At 42.0% G+C, this 17603-nt stretch overlaps 1 long non-coding RNA gene across 1 annotated transcript in view; it reads right to left on the bottom strand.

The window, feature by feature from the left end:
* Positions 1 to 2124: 2124 nt before the first annotated feature.
* The window catches only part of LOC131174136 (uncharacterized), a 30315-nt gene continuing 14836 nt past the window's right edge, over positions 2125 to 17603 (bottom strand). The window contains exons 2-3 of the long non-coding RNA XR_009144375.1: positions 3006 to 3069; positions 2125 to 2417 (exon numbers count right to left, since the gene is read on the bottom strand). This is a non-coding gene — a long non-coding RNA (uncharacterized LOC131174136). The remainder of the gene's footprint in view (positions 2418 to 3005; positions 3070 to 17603) is intronic.

Genomic DNA, 17603 nt, shown 5'->3' with positions numbered 1-17603 from the left:
TTGTGTTCTGTTTTTCTTATTTATACTTAACTAATTGATAATTACTAATTATTTGTGTTTAGGGCTTATCTAGTTGTCTTAGATATGGTTCTAATCCCCTCAGTTGTCCGGACCGACTCCGGTCACCGGAAGAGTGAAATATACCAGGCTATGCAAATAGGGGTGTTACATGCAAAGTTATTCCTAGTGAGGCTCTAACCACTTAGCACAGGATAATTGTTTTAGATGTGAAAATTAAGAATGGGGAGAGGAAGGAAAAGAGAAATATGTAACCTAGAACTTATTGGTGAACCTAAAAGGCACAAACCAAATAGCTTTTAAAGAGAAACTTTTAAAAGAAAAGGTTTGGATTATAGATAACAAAATTGATATTGCATGGAGGGAAATGATAAATTGCATTAAGAAAGTAATAGTAGATATACTAGATGAACCCAAAGGTAGAGGACCACATTTACAACAATATTTATGGTGGAGTGTGGAGCTTCAAAAGGCTATTAAACTGAAAAGGAATTGGTATACAAATTTACCAGTGGGAAAAGATGGAGAAGCCTTTAAGGAATATAAGTTGGCAATGAGAGAAGCTATGAAAGCGGTTAGTGAGAGTCATGGAAAATTTCTAGCCACTTTATACCAAAAGTTAGGGACATGGGAGGGGGACAAGAAGATGTATAAGCTAACACAGCTTAAGGAAAAAAGAGTAGAGGCCTAAACTAAGTCAAGTTCATTAAGGATGATAATTAATAAGTTTTGTTAATAGATTAGGAGATTAAAGAGAGATGGAGATACTAATTTGATAAGTAGTTCAATGCAAGTCATAAGAATGATTTTACTGATCTTAATGTTCCTTTGATAAAGAAGAATCTTAGCTACACTTGCAAAATTAGATTTGACAAAGTTAAAGAGGCTTTGAAGAATATAAAGATAGGGATAGATTGCAGTGCAGATAGCATCCCTATAGAAGAATGGAATTACCTTAGGGAGATTGGAGTAGCTTGGCTAACCAACCTATTCAATGGCACATACTAATATTAGGAAATATTACAAATGAATAAAGGAAGAGCACTTTGGTTCTTATCTTTAGGAACAAAGGAGACATCCAAAGTTGTCCAAACTACCATGGTATTGACTTGTTGAGTCACACGATGAAGCAATGTAAAAGAGTAATGCAGTGCATATTGAGGGACATTACTGAGCTATCAAAGAAACAGTTTGGTTTTATGCTTGGTAAGTTAACAATAGAGCCTAACTTTTCGGAGAAAAAGTTAATAGAAATATATAGGGAAGGAAAAAAGGATCTTCACATGGTATTAGTTGACTTAGAAAAGCATATAACCGGGTATCCAAAAAGGTTCTTAGTGGATGCTAAAGAAGAAAGGACTCAATCTTAAGTATATACATGTTATTTAAGACAAGTATGAGAGGGTGATCACAAGTGTAAGGATATTGGGAGAGGATACGAATGACTTTCCCATAATAGTGGGTTTACATCATGTATCAGCTTTGAGTCCATACCTTTTTATCTTAGTTATGGATGAACTTACAAGTCATATTAAAGTTAATGCCCCATGGTGCACGTTATTTGTAGATGATATTGTCTTAGTGGATGAAACTAGTGAAGGAGTTAATCAGAAGTTTGAATTATGGAGAAGGACTCTTAAGATTATGAGTTTTAAGCTCAATAGAACTAAGACAGAATATATGCATTTAGAATTTAGTTATTGCAAAAGGAATGGATGTCACACCTTACCCCTCTATAAGGCATAACATGATCCCGTAGAATACTTAATGAACTACCGAACTTCACCTACCGATAACTCATTAAGTACCCTATAAGGGATTTTAAAACAATTTTCTTACTTTTGATAAGTGGTGAGCATTTTCTAATAAGTACTTAAAACATTTAGTTAAAATTAAAACTAGTTAATATTTTTGGCCCATTTTATTTTTATGCAAATTTTATAAAAATTTTGACAGAGTTCCCTTTGTATTTTGAGAAAACAGTTCTTCAAATACCTGTAAAAAGCACTTCTAAAAATGTTTTCTCAACAACTACTTCAATTTCTCAATCATTCAATCAATTTCTCAAGTTCAAAATTCAATAATCCTCAAAATACTAGCAATACATTTCATTCAAATTAAATAAAATAGTTCCACTCATATTTCATTAAAGACAAAATAATTTATATACATCCTTACAAATTTACATCAAAAGAAACACAAACTAAACTTTATTACAAACTTCATACAAATTTTGTGCAAGCTGCTCAAGACCCATTTTTACATGTCCATACATTTATGTGCAATATATACATCAAAAGAAATATTTACAGTTAGGGTATAAATTATACCCGAAGACTTCAAGTTGAATGATCCTCAATCTTCAGCAGCTCAGTCTGCTGCTCCTCTAGTCTCTAAATCTGCGACAGCAATAAAAGCTATCGCTGAGTACTAGGACTCAGTGGTGCACAACATACTAAAATAATCTTTATGCAGAACTTAAAATCACATTTATTCAAAAATTTGACTGAACATGAGAATTAAACACAAAACATGGGTTATGAGATTTTAATGCAAACCAAGTTCGTTTCGAAGTATCAAAACACATTTCATAAAACCCACAGTTAGATCATGCCATTCGAAACAAATAGAATCTCAATAGCCAGAGGCTAAAGAGAAATCACATCACAAGGCTAGCTAGCTCAAATATATGGATATTCATTCACATCCTCTTCTACTGGCACACCTCAACACTTTTCCAGAGAAGGAATCAAAATTCGAAACTAATTACCCCCACTAGTCGTGCTAGTGAGGTGTTTAAATATATGGTCATGACACTGTGGTTTCAAAACTTATCTTAACAATTTGCTAAACATTGTCATTTCAAATATACACAGTAACTTTCACAATTTAAATCAAATATCATAAGAATGCCATAATCTAATATTTCACATTATTCAAAACAGTATGCAAAAGATGATTATAAAAAGTATACGTTGTGCACAAACCTCAAGCGAGTCGCCTCTTGGCCTTGACTCGGTTCCTCGGGTTCTTTTCCGGTATTCTTTTCAACTGAAAAACACAATTTAACAGTGTTTCAGTACCATAACTTGGAATAAATCAAAAAATAAATTTAACTTCACTTTTACCTAGCTCTAACGTGCTAAATTCGATGTTCTCGAAATTTTTGTGTTTCGAGTTACTATTCACTATACTATTCAAGTCAAATAGTTGACTTTCTAAGGCTTAATAGGTATGGGAACTCCAACTTTACCCACATACCACATTTTGGTCACTAAACTTGTTAGTTTTGGTCATTTTCTCAAAACTTAGGTCTTTTAGGCAAAATTGCCAATTTTTGAGTTTTTGCATCCCTAATTGTACTGTTTCATTGGTCAGTTTACTGTTGAAATTTTACAAAACTTTCTTCAAAGAAATTGTTCCCTATTGTCTCAAGTTTATTCTCCTTTTTGAATCACCCTAATTGGAGTTTTGTAGCTCAAGTTATAAGCAAATTACATTTACTGTTCATGTTGCAGAATTTTGTTCTGGCAGATCGTTAATTCCAACTTCGTTCAGCAATTTGATCAAGTTAGGTCCATAATTTGTGTCGACACCATATTTTGGCCGATCCCCCCGAAATTAATAAACTTTGAAGCCAATCCCCAACACAATCCCCTTTGCCAACCGACCACACTTCCGATCTCCCCTCAAAAGGAATTTAATTAATACCAAGTCTCCAGGTCATTTAAAGCCTCACCGATCCCTCAAACCAATTCCCGAGTCCCCTGATCATTTAATTATATTTCCGATCTTTCTTGTCAAATAAGATTGAACCAACATAAGGCCTTCGTACCACCAGTCTTATTGTCGGTCTTTCATTTAAAAATTTGAGAATGATAAAGGTTTCGACTCGGTTTAAAGATGATCCCGATCTTAAGTGTTCAAAGCCAAATTTCTAATTTTAATTAAGTCGTTTAGAATCGATCTCATGCATATTGTGTTTTCCGATCTCCTATACTTAGATTAATAATCACTTTCAGTTGTCATTCTAATATGTTCAAACAATCAACTGCTTACGCAATTTAGAAACTTTCCGATCACAATCAATCATTGAACAAAAGGGGAACTTTCATTTCATTTCAAAATTTATACAAGTCATTCGGCTGGGGGATCACCCCCAGCCTGAACTACATGTTGTTCATTTTCTCTCTCACCTTCAGCCTCCTCTTCGCTACCCTCAGCTTCGTCCTCGGGAGCCAGGTTGGCCATCCAGGAGAAGTCCTCCTCGGGATAACGCTTCTTGAGCTCAGCCAGGAGATCTCTGTGAGCATTCACATAAGTGCCGGCCACTCCGGTCACCATTTCTTCTTCTTTCGCCTTGAGCTCCTCAGCAAAATGAGCGAGTTGAGCAGCTTCATCAGCTCGGAGCGCTTGAACTTCCTCGAGAACACGATCTCGCTCGGCCAGAACATGAGCTTGCTCGGCCAGCTTGTCCTCATAAAACTTCATTCGTCCCTCAATTTGGGATATGTAGTCCTGAGCGGACGAAAGTTGGGATCGAAGAGAAGACACCTCATGACCCATCCTTTCGACTTCCTTACCCAGGTGATGAGCCTTCTCCCGGACCATGTGCTGGTTCACCAAACACTCCACGTTCAGGCTCATAGATCTGGTCAAGATGTCATCAAGGTTATCCGGAGATAGCCTATCCCGATCTTCTCGAAGGCAGATGGAGGATGCCAGCGAAACCAGGGTTTTCTCGAACCGTGCGATTCTTCTCCAGTGAGTGGATCAAGACTTGGGCACCGCAGGAAAGGGACCTTACAGGATGTTAAGAAGGACCCCCTTCCGCACTCAGAGCGACTGGAGGAGGTGGAGGCAGCTCTTCTCGGCGAGAAGGAGATCGAACCACTTCTATGACCGGAGGCCCAGAAGGTTGAGACGAGCCTTCTTGTATTTCCCCGGGCTCATGACCAGGCATTTGAAGCAGCTCAGAATGCTTCATCTCCCGTACCTTCCGGGAGATCTCTCTCTTTCGCTTCCGGCTCTCCTTAGAGGCTTCGCCGCTTGCCATACCTGCACAAAGAAGAGGTCAGTGAGATCGCTAAGGTCCAAAGATCTGAGATATAGAAAATACCGATGCCGAGATCAGAGAGCTGAAGCCCGCGATCTTGGCCAATGACCAGCTGCAGAGTCCAATGATGCAGCTCAGCCGTCACTGCATCCAAGCAAGAGAACTTCTCTCTGCCCGCCTGTTCCCTTAGCTCCATCACCATCAGGCCTTCTTCTCTATTTAGTGTGATGCGTTTCGGTAGTAGGGGACCTTGGTGCAGCCAGCTGCGGGGGAAGCCCTCAAAGCTGTTTGGAATTTTGCTCCTCAGGATAAAGAAGCGGTTCTTCCAATTCTTTAGGGAGGAAGGTAGGTCGGTAAAAAGTCCACAATGGGGTTTCGCCTGGAAGAACCAATACTCGTCGTCCGTCCGACGAGTCAACCTATGCAGTTCAGCGAATACCTTAGCTGTAGGACGGAGTCCCTTAGCTCGACAGAGCCTCGGAAGGCTACCAAGATCCTCAACGAGTTCAGGTGAACTTGAGCGATGCACACTTGGTGATATTTCAAAACTTCTTTAAAGAAGTCGTCCAAAGGGAACCGCAGACCGGCCTTTAATTATTCGTCGTAGACCATGATCATATCGTTCTCCTCGAAGAAGTGATCGGCACAAAGATCACCGTGACACTTAATCAATTCGTAGGAATCAGGTCGAATGTTATACTCCTGGCTGAACGACTGCAGAACGGTTTCTTGAAGAACCGATGGCAACTCGTCCATGGGAAGAGTTTCCCTCCTCGAAGAAGGTACATGCCTCGATGATGCTGCTTGCCCCCGAGCTGGAACGGAAACCCTAGGAGGTTCGGGTTGCGCGCTTGGCTCGACCACCTCTACTTCGTCAGACGACCACGAGAACTGAATGGAAGGAGGGCTCGTCACTCTCTGACCCTCGGCGCCACTCAATTTCAAAGGAAATAAAGAATTTAAACTAAAAGAAGGATCAAAACCCTTACCGAAGTCTGATCGGTGTCGGAAGAACTTGAGAAAATGAGAGAATTTCGAAGTTGTCCATGAGAGATTGAAAATGACATAAGGGAGCAACTGGCTAACCCCCACCCCTATTTATAGTCGTCCGAGCATTTAATGCTCACGATGTTCCAGGCAGTGCATCGGTTAGCGGGACTCGCCGGTATGCGACACGTCTCACGAATATTCCAAAATTCCATAAGGAGAGACTGGCTAGTTAGGGATCGGCTAATTAAGGCAAACGTTCTGAAGTGCGGATTGGATAAGGGCTGTTCAGTTGAAGACCAGATCGGATAAACACACTAGAGATCGGAGAACAATCAATAATAACAAAGTGATAATTGACAAAATAAATTTTATTTCCAAAAGATCAAATTACATCATTTGGGCGATCTCTGGAGATCAGATTACATTAAAGATCAAATTACATCATTTGGGCGATCTCTAGAGATCGGATTACATTAAAGGTCTGATTACATCATAAGGGCGAACTCTAGAGATCGGTGGAACATCCTATCTAAAAAGCCTATGTCAAAGCCTAGTCTCGTGGCTGAGTCAAAAGATGTGTTTGACCAGGAGACCGGCTGAGGGGACTATGACTCCCATGAGAATGAGAGAGGTCGTCATCAAAGTTACCGCTCGAAACCGAGCCGCTGTCGAAACACCCAATGTGGAGAGGAGCCAGATGAATGCCAAAGAGCAAACACTGGCGTTAAGGGGAATATTAGCAGTCTTCTCGCTCGAAATCAGTTCACCAATTATATCAGGCGAATGATTCGAGATCGGTAAGATCGAGGTCCTCGATCCAGATCGGTTAATTGGTCCAGTTCTCTCACTATCATCAGATAAGGTCATCATGATTTTCCAATCACCGGGATCGTAAATTTTCAAGCGAGGAACAAAAAGGGCAACCGGAAAAAAATTAAAAACGGTCATCTTGTCCGGGATTCTTTCCGGAGCAGCTAGAACAGGAAAAATGAGGAGAATAGGGGAGAAAGTCAAATGAGGTAGGGCTTCCCGGTTGAAGGTATATATAGGAAAATTTTGAGCATTTATTGCAAGATGAAAACGAGGCAGACGCCTCGATAAATGAGGGAAATAAATGCTTTGACTGGACCAAACCCGATAAAAGGAAGACCGGTGTGGTAAAGATCGGTAGATGGGAGACCGGAATGAAAGATCGGAAAAGAGCGTGTTAGGAAGATAGGAAAAGAAAGGAGGTCGGATAGCAAAAAGAATAAGACAAACTTCCGCTAACCGTCGTCATAATCAGAGCCGAGGTAGTTAAAGCAAGGCAGACCAGATCCCCACCGCATGCCTCAGAATTGCCCGCATTCCTGACAAGTGCCAGAATATGTCACGACAGTGCTGTACATCTCAATCTCCACCGTTGATCTCATTTGTAAGGACGAGTCAGGAGCCCTTGGATTAAAGAAGAAGACGACAAGACCGGCGCCTTTTATTCCCAGCCCTCGGATCGCCCCGGATAAGAGAATTTGGGACCGTCTGATTAGACGAGGAAAAGTACAAATATTCTGAAGGGGATCTCGGCCGTCCGTTTTGATCCTCTTTAATTCCTGAGCCTCAGATCATGTCCTTCAAAATCCTGACCCTCCATCTCCCTCAAAATAGATCCTGACCCTTCAGGGGAAGCACCCGGTTTCTATAAATACCTGAATGAAAACTGTTCAAGGGACGGGCAAAAAAGAGAGGTAGTTACTATAGCGGAAGAACTCTGAAATTTAATTCAGTTCGTTACTCTGCTGTTTTTAAGCTTTTGATAAGGAAAAACTTTTGAAACCAGTTTTCTGAAGTATTTTCTTGCAAAAGGGATTCGTGAAATACTGGAACTCTCCATTTTCAGTTCGTTCATTATGCTGTGACGCTCTTACTTTCAGTTCTTTGTTATCTTTATTTCCATTCTCATTCTCCAAGCTCAACTCCATTCAACTTGGTTGTTTAAACCTGACTGCAGTTTAACTAAGCATCCTTCATTTCTAGGCGAGCTTCAGCCTTCAGGCTAAACAGCCCGCGCTCCTATTACGTTCTGCGATTAATTCAGTAGGTTCGGCTCCTTACAGGTGAGTGTTTATATCTCCGTTTCACTAAAAGCTCTCTTTATTTTACGCATTCCCTTTACTTTTATGTTTGTAATCTTTGCCAAATTTATATGGTGTAATGAAGGTTATTCCCAAAGTTTACTTTCTTTGTCAACTGGTCCATTCCTTTTGTTAAGCTTTGCTACTTCTAAATGCGAGAGTCCTCATCTCAAGTAGCATATAAGTAGTTCGATAAAATGTAGGTAGCTGTGTCTTAAGTGTTTCTGTAAAATAGAAGGCCTGAATAATACGTCAAGAAAATAATAGAGTTGAATCACTAGGCTAACATAGAAGGTGATTCAGTATGACATCATAAAGCGGAATGAAACTAAATTTCAGATAAATAAACAGAACGGATTAGGTATAAAAAGGTACTGGTAAGGTAATTACATAGGAGATCGGTAAAATTTAGTCTGGTATCCTATGTCTGGTCACAAGGTACCAACAAGTTAAAAGAAGCCTTATTCCGACCCTTGGCATATTTGAATGCCGGAACTCTTAGTCTCAGGTTCTTATGATGCGTAGCTGTAATTAAACCTCGAGAGATCGGAAAAGTCCTTATCCAGTCCCCATTTAAATGTTTAATAGAGGTCGGAGGAGAGTTCTTATCCGATCTTCGCCCAAAATTTCCATAAATATTTAATAGAGGTCGGAGGAGAGTTCTTATCCGATCCTCACCTAAAATTTTTAATAAATATTTAATAGAGGTCGGAGGAGAGTTCTTATCCGATTCTCACTTAAAAATTTTAACAAATATTCTGAAAAAGGAGATCGGAGGAGAGTTCTTATCCGATTCTCAACCTAAGAATTTTACAAAATATTTCAAAGAGATCGGAGGAGAGTTCTTATCCGATTCTCAAGCCTAAAAATTTTAATAAATATTTTAAGGAGATCGGAAGAGAGTTCTTATCCGATTCCTAAATTAAATTTCAACAAATACGTAAAATAATCCCCCCTGAAATAAAATTAATACGCAACAGCAACTCACTAAGGTCGTCTCATTTACTTATGCATCTGGGTAATCCGAATTAGTGAAAAATCAAATATTCCTTTTTGTCAAAAGGATTAACATTTCCATTCAAACCCTCCTAACTATGAAGAACGTGAAGTTAAATCTGCTTACCCTCGTTGAGGGACGAGGTGGGGTGCCTAACACCTTCCCTACCCATTTACGGACCCCGAACTTAGAATCTCTGTTTTTGAAGTGGTTTCATGTTAACTTACTTTCACAAATGGTTTTCTTTAATTTCCCTTAAAATTAAAGTGGCGACTCCTCACTGTTCCCACTTTGGTGAGTGTTCGTTCAGGCGACCGCAAAACACCTTGCGACAGCTTGACGACTCCACTGGTGACGTTTGACTAACTTAACCTGGTCTAGAGGTCCAAAAGTATATCTAATTTTGTAATCAAATCATAGTTAGATGGGCTCACTCCGTGAAATTCTATATATTAATTATTGTTATCTCTGCTAACCATTTTGCTTGTCCTTGCTTGTTTACTTTCTACAACGCTCTTCGTTTAAAAGGAAAAAAAGGAAAAATAAAAATCCCCCTGAATTGGGAAGAGGTAAAGGTGTCCCTTCACACACTGAACACTCACACGATGTCCTCACACACTTCAGCTCTATACCCGGGCTTTCTTACCCTTTTAGGAAAGTAGGAGGGAGTCATGTAGCGGTACTCGTGGGTTTTACCCTGTTAGTATCCGTGAAGGCTTCTGCTCAAACTGAAACTCGTTCTATTCACCGTGATACCCGTGGAATTTTCCCGATAGTATCGTGGGGGATAGAATGGGGCTCTACTGTGTACAGTAGGGGCAATTTGGGAACCTGTGGCTTTTAGAAAATTAGACCCTGAGCTAAACTATCATAATAGTTGGAAGCCGTAGCGAGCTACCTTGTAAGATAGAACTGTCCAACTAGATAGCACCCAGCCGGTATTAGGACTTTCCTTTACTTTAAGACAAAGGGGGCATACTTACTCTTACCCTATTCTATTTATTTTATTTTGTTCTTATTTTTAAGAGTAATCTTGAATCATACTGTTAAGAAAACCTACACATTTTCCTACTTTGATAAATGTGTAGGCGTCACTCTGCTAACAGTATAATTCAAGATTACCTGAATTTATCCCGCTAACTAGTTTTTTTCCTGCAGGCATCACCAAAATAAGGTCTGTAAAAGGATAAGCATAATTTTTAACATGGCATCCTCGAGTCAGTCGGCAGAAGAAGTTCTTAAATCAGAACAGAATGCTAAACCGTGGCCCGAATCATCTCATAGCTCAGTGCCCCCACAAAGGGATATTAGCTCATTACCTCCATTGGACCTGAGCAAGATTGAAGTCAGGATGAACAGTCTCGAGAGTCTGGCCGATGGTTGGAAGTCGTTTCCCGATCAGGTCAAAGCACAATTTGACAAGAAATACGGGAGGATTGCAACCTTGATGCGAGTTAGGGTCCAGGTCCCGGCATTAAAGGCCATGTTGCCAGTTTGGAACCCTAAGTTTGGAGTGTTCTCTTTCAACGACATCGATACTGCTCCCACTATCGAAGAATATCAAGCATTGCTAGAAATCCCTTATGCGGCGCAGAATCGGATTTACCTACACCTTGAACATAGGCAGACCTGGAAACAGCTCGTACATATGCTGGGGATCTCACCAGAAGAAGCAAAGGTGAGAGAAACCATCAAAGGAAACATGCATGGATGGTATTGGACTTACCTCAAGAAAGGGTTGGATCAATGCATCCAAGATCAACAGTGGGATCAAGCTTCATTGATTCTCGCTTTAGCAATTTACGGCTTGATCTTGTTCCCTGGGCCTTCCGGAATCATAACCTGCGGTGTTGTGGAAATGTTCCGGGCGGTAGAGAAACAGAAAGTCAATCCAGTACCGGCAATACTTGCCGAGACTTTCTTAACCCTCACTTACTGTAGACAGCAAGGCAAGGGGTCCATTAAGTGTTGTTCTCAGCTGTTGCACCTCTGGATTATTAGTCATATATGTCCTGTGGAAACGAAGGGATTAACTTGGTATCTTGACCAGCCTCTCATCGAGAAAATGACCCGATTGGTAATCAGCCCGAAGGATGAGCCGCAGTGGCAAGAACGGATTTTGAGCTTCAATAGCCATAACTATTGTTGGAAGAAATTGTGGACGTCAAGTCAATCCATTTTGATCAGCACGGGGAACAATCAATCAGTATCCCTAATCGGAGTGACTGGGTACACAAGCTACACTCCGGCCTTAGTAATGAGGCAATTCGGCTCAACACAGTTCAGAATCAATGAAGAAGAATGCCACCAAGGTCACTTCTACCATGAGCTCAAGGAAGAGGAGGGGTTGAAAATAGCTCGCAAATCTTGGGAAAACATCACTCTGATGGAGAGGTCGCCTAAAGGTCCGAGTGCCACGGGCGACTATCTGAAATGGAGGGCTGACAGGGACCAAGAACACTCGACTGCAGAATTCGAAAACAGCGACCCTCGCCGAAACATCCTATCGGAAGAAGCTAATAATCATTTGGCTGACTCACTACAGAAAGCAAACACCGAAAACTCGCAACTGCAAGAACAAATAAAGCAGTTAGAGGACCAACGGCAGAACCTTAAAAGAAAAGAGAAGACTCAGGGAAGATGCAAGGGCCAAAAAGATGGGCTTCGAAGAGCAAGAAGCACGGTGGGAAAAGGAAAAGGGTTCTCTCCAAGCTGTGATAAGAGAAGTAGAAGGGCAGAATAGTAAGCTTTAGGAAAAAATGAAATACCAAGAGATACTCGTAGAAGAGTATAAACAAGAAAACAAAAAGAAGAAGCTTGAATTGAAGGAACAGGCACTGCTCATCAACGATAACCTGAAAGAATGTGCTAAGGAAAGAAAGGAAAAAGAAAGACAAGCTGCTCTCTATCAAGAGCTGAAGGAGAATGTTGACCAGCTGGAAAGAACGATAGCACAGGGAAAACAAGAACTCCTACCTGAATCCGAGTATGCTCTGAAAGCGTTCGACCCTGCCAAACAAGAAGAAAGGTTATATGAGTATCTCAGGAAATGTCATCTCATTATAAAAAAACATCCCTGAGCTTAGGCCAATGTAAAGGGTGCTATGTATAAATATTCAGTTAATAGAATGATTTTTGGGCCATTGTTTAGCAAAATGATGAATGAATAGTATAACTCCCGTAGGAACCCCCTCGCTAGGGTTATGCGAAAAATTGGATGTGCCATATGAACAGGTATTATAAATGCGCATTCAATCCAGTCATTCACAGTCAGACTATCGAATGATGCCATGATAAAATTGATGCAACCATCCTTCTGCAGATTTCATTTTGGCTCCCAAATGCCACTGTATCCTTTGTTCGAACCAGGACCTTTAGTTTTTATGAAATTCAAAATTCACTAAAAGCTTTTATTTATTTCCTTACAGAAAATCAATATTGCTTCAAACAAGGCAAGTCTGATCAAGCACACAGTTCAACCCAAGCGAGTGTACTTAACAAGATCCTGAACAAAAAAGATAACGGAAGATCAGGAACAAGTACAGAACTTACAAGGGCAAGTATCCGAGCTGAAAGACCAGGTCTCAGAACTCATGAGGCTAATGAGGGAGATGTCCCAAAATAAATCAGCTTCAGAACCTAACCTACCATTACCTCCCCCACCACCTACAACGAATGATCCGCATCAAGCTTTAACTTCTTTTACTTTTCAGTCATCTATCCCGGATCCGACAATCACTGTCAATCCGGCTACTATAAATAATGACCCACCTTTTTCCCATTACCCAGCCGTCTCAAATGCCGATCCATACCCTCCAATACTGATCCCTCCGGTTCACTCCACTTCTCATTTCCCAGCTGGGGGAGTATCTTTTGCAGTAGGAGGAGAAAATAAGACCAAGGAAAATGAAAAACTGTCTGCTCTAGAGGAAAGACTGAGAGCAATAGAGGGACTAAACATGTATGGTTCAGTCGATGTGGCATCACTTAGATTGGTGCCAGATGTGGTGGTGCCACCCAAATTCAAAGTCCCGGACTTCGACAAGTACACCGGGAACTCAGACCCCCGCATTCACCTGGCAACCTACATTGCCAAAATGTCTGCCTTGACAGAAGATGACAGACTTCTAATTCACTTCTTCCACGAGAGCCTCTCCGGAGCAGCCCTGAGATGGTGCATTCAGTTGGATAGAAGCAAACTCCGCTCCTGGAAGGATTTAGCTGATGCTTTCCTGAAGCAATATAAGTTCAACTGCGACGTGGCCCCCACGAGGAGAGATCTCCAAAACTTGGTGCAGAGGGACAGAGAAAGCTTCAAAGAGTATGCCCAAAGATGGAGGGAGAAGGCTGTAGAAGTATATCCTCCAGTGACCGACAATGAACTCTGCTCCCTATTCATCGAAACACTGAAGGCTCCTTACTTCAACCTAATGATTGGGAATACCTCCAACAGCTTCTCTGACATCATCCAAGCCGGTGAAAGGATAGAAGCTAATTTAAGGATGGGACGGTTGCAGGAGTTGACTGAGAATCCTGCGAAGAAAACTGCCAGTTTTGGCAAAAAGAAGGAGGGTGATGTGCATTCCATCACCCGTCAAAATAATTACTCCCCATTTCCTCAAAATAACTACCGGCCATGTCCTCCCCCTCATGGCCAAACAGTTGCAAACATTCCACCTCTTTTTCCTAATTATCCACACCCACGCTTGCAATACCCACCACCTACAAATTACCAGCCTAGACCTCCTCCTCCACCTACCCAACCCAGACCACCTCAAAATAACCCCAGACCACCAAGAAATTATGATCCGCCTCTTCCCCTCCCACTCAGTGAAATATACCGATACCTCGTCGGTATAAACCAGATAGTACCAGTTCCCCTAGACCCAATTCAGCCACCATACCCCAGGTGGTATGATGCCACTGCCTGTTGTGAATATCATGGAGGGGCACAAGGGCATTCAACTGACAACTGCGGGGCACTCAGAGGGAGAGTGCACGCTTTAATCCGGAACGAGTGGTTGAAGATTGAAGGGAATGGTTCTCTCCCAAATGTTACCTCAAACCTGTTGCCTAATCATAATACAGGCAATGGTATAAACATGATAGAATCAGACGGGGAGAGGTCGATACCAGAGGTAGACGAGCTGATTCCCCACTTTGAGGAAATTTTTGCCATGGCGATGAGGGAAGGTTACCTTTGCCCTCAGGTATCAGGATCAGAAAAGGGTACGGGATGCCCTTACCATGGAGGGGCAGCTGATCATGAGCTGCGAGACTGTGAGGGATTCCGGCAAAAGGTCTAGAACTTGCTATCCCTCCGAATTTTAAGATGCCAAAGGAGATCGAAAGTGGAGGGCGAAGTAAACACCGCCAGGTTTGGCCAGAATACCTCAACCCCCAAACCCAGAATCACCTTCTCACCTCCAGTGGCCTCACCACCAGTAACAATTATCCGAACCCCGCCCCAGCTTCCTGTCACCAATACTCATGCCATACCTTGGAATTATAACTTCCAAGTTTTTACCCAAGGAGCATCGAGCAGTACGTCGGCTCCTAATCTTGCTCCACCTCTGGCACCTCCAAAACCGTGCTTCACTTCCCATGAGCACTTTAGAATGACATATGCCAGACCTACTAGCAATACTACTCCCCAACCTAATCCTCAGCCCGTCGCTGCCACAAAATTCTCCCCACCTGAGCAAGAAGTCGAGTTTATAACTCGAAGTGGGAGATGTTACGGGTCTGATGAAAAAGAAAAGAAGAAGGGGAAAGTAAAAATGGGAGAATTACAGCAAAGTACAGAAGATGGGATTGAGAAAACGGGGGAAGTAGAACCCGCCGGGCCTAAAGAAGAAGAGGAGCTGTTGCTCCAAATAATGAAGCAGAGTGAGTATGATGTGGTGGAACAGTTGAGAAAGACACCAGCCCAAATTTCACTGTTATCGCTGATTTTGAGCTCTGAGGTGCACCGTCAAGCCCTGCAGAAAATCCTAGATCAGGCCTTTGTGAACCCCAACATCACACCGGGGCAATTCGAGAAAATAATGGGACAAATCCAGGCATCCAGTTTTGTTACCTTTTCTAAAGAAGAGATAGATCCTGCAGGCTTGGCACACACTAAAGCCCTCCATGTGACAGTGAAATGCAAAGGTTGTATAGTGGCCAAGGTCCTTATTGATAATGGATCAGCACTCAACGTACTGCCTAGTGCTACCTTGGCTAGACTGCCAGTTGACCAATCAAATATACGTCAGTGTGCTATGGTGGTAAGAGCCTTTGACAGTACAAGAAGAGAAGTGTTGGGAGACATCGACTTGCCACTCCAGATTGGCGCATGCACCTTCAACGTCACATTCCAAGTGATGAACATTGAACCGGCCTACACTATGTTGCTGGGGAGGCCGTGGATCCATTCAGCGAATGCCGTTCCTTCAACTTTGCATCAAAAGATAAAGTACATTATGGACGGCAAGATCATCACTGTGAAAGGGAAAGAAGCCATATTGGTTGCCAAGCCACAATCACTTCCTTATGTGGAAGCTGTCGAGGAGTCATTGGAAAGCTCTTTCCAGGCCCTCGAATTACAAGAAACCAGAAATGAAGGGGCTATGGCTATGGTAGCCAAGATAATGTCGAAGAATGGATATGAAGAAGGCAAAGGCCTAGGCGCCACATTACAAGGAATTGTTGAACCCATACCGGCTATCCAGAAGGTGGGCCGTTGCGGTTTGGGATATGAGGAAGATGCCCTCATGGATGGACGATTCTGGATGAGGAATAGACTTCGAGATCAGAGATTTGACCAGAAAATCGGGAAAATGAAACTAGTCCCGAGAATCACAGAGGTCTTCACTAAACCGGTCATCGAAAATCCGACAGAGGTTGAAGAATCACCTGATGAACCATCCATCGACGTCATCCACCTAGATTCCTTGTATGAGGCTCTGGTCTCGCCAATAGCTGAGGGGCAAGAACTAGACAACTGGACAGCAGAGGACATCCCTATACTTAATTTCGAGTAAAGTACCTTTGGTTATCTACACTTGATCATTTTGTCCATAGTGGCAAGTGTAACATTGTAAATGGGCCCTTTTCTTATGTCATAAATCTTAATGAATTAATAGCGCATTTATATCCAATTCTCTTTTTCTTTCCATTTGAATTCCATCCTTATAATATATTCTATTTTCGTTTATTTAGGACCATTCCTCAATTAACACCCAATAATTCAATAGACTCAGAAATTCCTCTGGTTAATTTTGAAATCCCCATAATTGCCATTACTTCAAGTGATTCTGAGGTAGAGCTCAAAGAAGAAAGGGATGAAAGGGATGAACCTTCCCTAGTGCCTTGTGGAGACGAAACGCGCACCATAAACTTAGGCATAGAAGGAGTGAAAAGGGAACTTAAGGTTGTGGATAGTGAAGAATTGGGAGATGTGATCAGTTTGCTCAAAGAATTCCTGGACGTGTTTTCCTGGAGCTATGATGATATGGTTGGTTTGGACCCCCAGATAGTGACACACAAAATTCCTCTAATTTCGGGGACAATCCCGGTAAAGCAGAAGCTAAGAAGAATGAACCCTGACACGATGCTTAAAGTTAGGGATGAGGTCAAGAAACAGTATGATGCTGGGTTCCTGGAAGTAGTCAAATATCCCCAATGGATCCCTAACGTTGTCCCGGTAATGAAGAAGGATGGGAGAGTTAGGGTGTGCGTTGACTACAGGGATCTTAATAAGGCGAGCTTGAAAGATGATTTCCCTCTCCCTCACATTAATGTGTTAGTAGACAATGCTGCGGGATTGGGCAGATGTTCGTGTATAGATGGGGCATCAGGGTATAATCAAATCCCAATGGATGAGGGAGACAAGGAGAAAACTGCTTTTATCACTCAATGGGGGGTATTTTGTTATCGGGTCATGCCTTTCGGGCTAAAGAATGCTGGAGCCACCTATCAACGCGCCATGGTCACATTATTCCACGATATGATGCATAAGGAAGTGGAGGTGTACGTGGATGATATGATCATTAAATCCTGGGGAGAGGAGAGCCATGTGCAGGTGATGAGAAAGTATTCGAGAGACTCAGGAAATATCAGCTGAAACTGAACCCTGCCAAGTGCATATTCGGAGCTAGATCTGGGAAATTGTTGGGATTCATAGTAAGCGAGAAGGGAATAGAAGTTGATCTGGACAAAGTCCGAGCCATTCAAGAGATGCCATCCCCAAAAACAGAAAGGGAGGTGCGCAGTTTCTTAGGGAAATTGAATTACATATCAAGGTTTATTTCCAATCTCACCGCTAAGGCTGAGCCTATTTTTAGACTACTCCGAAAGAACAACACCACTCAATGGGATTCGATTTATCAAGAAGCTTTCGAGAAAATCAAGCATTACCTGTCAAACCCACTAGTGTTGGTTCCACCAG

This window comes from Hevea brasiliensis, chromosome 15, assembly GCF_030052815.1.
Source record: "Hevea brasiliensis isolate MT/VB/25A 57/8 chromosome 15, ASM3005281v1, whole genome shotgun sequence".
Taxonomy (NCBI): domain Eukaryota; kingdom Viridiplantae; phylum Streptophyta; class Magnoliopsida; order Malpighiales; family Euphorbiaceae; genus Hevea; species Hevea brasiliensis.
The sequence above is the reverse complement of the archived record's forward strand: the minus strand, read 5'-3'. Positions and strand labels throughout refer to the sequence as shown.